Raw genomic sequence first — 4,288 nt, forward strand, 5'->3', positions numbered from 1 at the left:
CTTGCACTTTGGCGTGCTTTTGAACTGCTAGGTTGGCAGGAGCAGGGACTGAGCAACGGGAGCTCACCCCGTCACGGGGATTCGAACCGCCGACCTTCTGATCGGAAAGTCCTAGGCTCTGTGGTTTAACCCACAGCACCACCCGCGTCCCTTCACCCCAAGGATAATAGAGTCCAACTCTCTTCATGGAATATGCAGCTGGCCACCAACGGACGAAGAACAGCTGCAGGGTGCAGTTGGAGGCAACTAATAACTATAATAATGTCTCTGAGATACTTAACTTGGAATTGTAATGGACTGAACCTTCCCAGAAAAAGGTGTGAGGTTTTTCACATTTTGAAAAGAGAACAATTGGATCTGATTTGTCTACAAGAAACCCACGTGACAAGGGCACAGAGAAGATTACTTATAAATAAAAGATTGGGACAAGAATTTATTTCATCAGATAAAGTTAAGAAAAGAGGAGTGGTGATCTATGCAAAAGAGAAACTGGCTCCAAAACAGATTTTTAAAGATGAACATGGAAGAATTTTGGCAATCGAGATACAGATTCAAGGAGAAAAAATTTTGATATTTGGAATTTATGCACTGAATGAAGGGAAGGCAGAATTTTACAAGAAATTGCACGAGACATTAATGGACTATTTGGATTATAAGGTGATTCTTTTAGGGGATATGAACGGTGTCGTCTCTACAAATATGGACAAAGCACAAAGACAGGTGATCTCCAAGGACGGGAGATTACCTAAGACTTTCTTTGAAATGACTGACAACTTGGACCTGATTGACATTTGGAGAACAAGAAATCCTCTCGAGAGGGAGGGAACATTCTTTTCAGAATCACAGATGACCTGGACAAGAATAGATCAAATATGGATTACTAGTGGAATGGCTCCGAAGATAAAGAAAGTGGAAATCTGCCCAAAGACATGCTCCGACCATAATGCGGTAAAGATGGAAATGAAAATAACAACAGCTGGCTCCTTCAGATGGAGAATGAATGACACCTTATTTAGAGATCCAGAGGTGTACCAAAAGGCCCAAAAGACCTTGAAGGATTACTTTGAGATAAATCTGAGGACAGAAGTGGAGAAACGAGTGATCTGGGACGCAAGCAAGGCCGTGATGAGGGGTTTCCTGATACAGCAGAATTCCTTGAAAAGGAGGAAACAGCAGGAGAAGAAAGATAAAATTTTGGAAAAGATAAAAGACAGTGAAAAGAAATTGCGATCTAATCCAAAGTCATATGAGATCTTGAGAGAAATTAAACTGTATCAGAAGCAATATATGGAATTGATGAATCAGGAGATTGAATGGAAAATTAAGCGAATGAGACAAAAGACATTCGAATCGGCAGATAAATGTGGAAAACTCCTATCATGGCAATTGAAGAAGAGACAGAAATTGAACACAGTCACAAGTTTGGAGGTAGATGGAAAGAACATCTCTAAACCAAATGAGATCAGCAATTGCTTTCAGAGTTATTTCAGAAGACTGTACGCACAAGGGCCGGAAAACGAAAGAGAAATGGAAGAATTTCTCAAGAAATATGGATTACAAAAAATTTTGCAACAAAGTATGCTGCTTCTAAATGAGAAAATAACTGAACAAGAAATTGAGGGTGCCATTCAAGATATGCAATTGGGGAAATCTCCAGGGCCAGATGGATTAACCTCCAGATACTACAAAGCTTTGAAGGACTGGATAACACAGCCGCTTAAGGAGGTTTGTAACGAGATATTAGAGGGGAAAAGGGCACCAGAGACGTGGAAAGAAGCTTTCATTACACTTATACCAAAGACTGAGGTTGATAAAAAACAGATCAAGAACTACCGCCCTATATCATTACTTAATGTGGATTATAAAATTTTTGCAGACATTTTGGCAAAAAGATTGAAGAAGGTGCTGGTGGAGGAGATCCATAAAGATCAGGCAGGCTTTCTCCCGGGTAGACATATATCTACCAATGTAAGGAATATAATTGACATTATAGAAATGTTGACAGTGAATATTAACACAAAGGCAGTTTTAATTTTTGTGGACGCGGAGAAAGCCTTTGACAATATATCTTGGAAATTTATGAAGAAGAATCTCCATGGGATGGGGGTAGGCCAAAAGTTTGAAAACGGTATAAGTGCAATTTATTCTGAGCAAAAGGCAAAGCTAATTGTAAATAATGTGGTTATGGATGAACTACCTATAGAAAAAGGGACACGTCAGGGGTGCCCAATATCCCCATTACTTTTTATATCGGTCCTGGAGGTTCTGTTAAATATGATTAGGGGGGACCAGCTGGTAAAAGGGATTCAGGTCGGAGCCAGACACTACAAATTGAAGGCCTTTGCAGACGACTTAGTATCGACCCTGCAAGAGCCAGACACTAGTACCAAAAGAGCTCTAGAATCAATTCAAGTATTTGGCCAGGTCGCAGGTTTTAAGTTGAACAAACAAAAAACCAAGGTACTGGGAAAAAACTTAACAAATGTTGAAAGAGAGAGATTCCAAGAGGAAACTGGGTTAGTGGTGGCAAAGAGTGTAAAATACCTGGGGATTAACATGACATCTAAGAATGTAAATTTATTTAAGGATAACTATGATAAGTGCTGGACTGAGATAAAGAAAGATTTAGAAACATGGTCAAACCTGAAGCTTTCCTTGTTAGGTCGAATTGCAGTAATTAAGATGAATGTATTGCCTAGAATGTTATTTTTGTTTCAGACATTACAAATTGTTGATAAACTGGACTGTTTCAAGAAGTGGCAGAAAGATATATCTAAATTTGTCTGGCAGGGCAAAAAGCCCAGAATTAAGTTCAAGATACTTACTGATTCTAAAGAAAGAGGGGGGTTTGCCCTGCCGGACTTAAGACTCTACTATGAATCGGCAGCTTTCTGCTGGTTAAAAGATTGGCTACTTCTTGAAAATGCAGACATTTTAGACTTGGAAGGATTTGATAATAACTTCGGTTGGCATGCATATATTTGGTATGACAAGGTTAAAGTGTATAAGGGTTTTAAAAATCATATTGTTAGGAAAGCACTATATAACGTGTGGATTCGGTACAAAGATTTACTGGAAAATAAAACTCCCAGGTGGCTTTCACCTATGGAGGCCAAGGAGGCAAAGAAACTTAACATGAGAACAAATTGGCCGAAATATTCTGAAATTTTAGAACAAGAAGGTGGTGAACTTAAATTACAAAGTTATGAGAAAATAAAGTCCAAGGTACGAGATTGGCTCCATTATTTTCAAATAATGGAGGCTTACAAACAAGACAGGAAAATTGGTTTCCAGGTGGAGAAATCGAAACTAGAAACAGAACTGTTAGAACCCAATACTAAGAATTTATCAAGAATGTATAACTTGCTGTTGAAGTGGAATACAATAGATGAGACAGTGAAATCAGCTATGGTTAAATGGGCACAGGATATAGGTCATGACATTATGTTTGCTGACTGGGAGCAGTTATGGACCACAGGTATTAAATTTACGGCATGCAATGCCTTACGAGAAAACATTATGAAAATGATTTACAGGTGGTACATGACTCCAGTCAAGCTTGCGAAGATTTACCATTTGCCCAATAACAAATGTTGGAAATGTAAAGAGACTGAAGGTACCTTTTTCCACCTTTGGTGGACCTGCCCAAAGATTAAGGCCTTCTGGGAAATGATTTATAATGAGATTAAGAAAGTGCTTAAGTGCACCTTTAACAAGAAACCAGAGGCATTTCTCTTGGGTATGGTCGGCCGGTTGGTGCCGAAGAAGGATAGGAATTTCTTTTTGTACGCTACTACGGCAGCAAGGATTCTTCTAGCAAAGTATTGGAAGACACAAGAGTTACCCACGCTGGAGGAATGGCAGGCGAAAGTGATTGACTTTATGGGACTGGCAGAAATGACCGGCAGAATCCGCGACCAAGAGAAAGAGACTGTGGAAGAAGACTGGAAGAAGTTTAAGACGTATCTCAAGAATTATTATAAAATTGAGGGGTGCTAAAATGCTGAGGGAAAGGAGGACGTAGAATTGCAGCAGTAAATTGTGTTTGATTTTAGGGTGGAATTGAAAAGGAGAATGAACTTACATTTAATTGGCTAAAAAGGGTTGTTGAACAATTGTTTAAAATTAAGGATGCAAAAAGGGGAAGGTATGGGGGAGTCCGGGAAAAGAGGTTTATGGAAATAAGGTAAAGAAAATATGATTTTTTGTGTTTGTTTTTATGTTGTTGTTTTTGTGTATGTTAAAATTTGGAAATCAATAAAAATTATTTTTTTTTAAAAAAAGGAAT

Source organism: Podarcis cretensis (assembly GCF_951804945.1).
Source record: "Podarcis cretensis genome assembly, chromosome: 7".
Classification (NCBI taxonomy): Eukaryota; Metazoa; Chordata; class Lepidosauria; order Squamata; family Lacertidae; genus Podarcis; species Podarcis cretensis.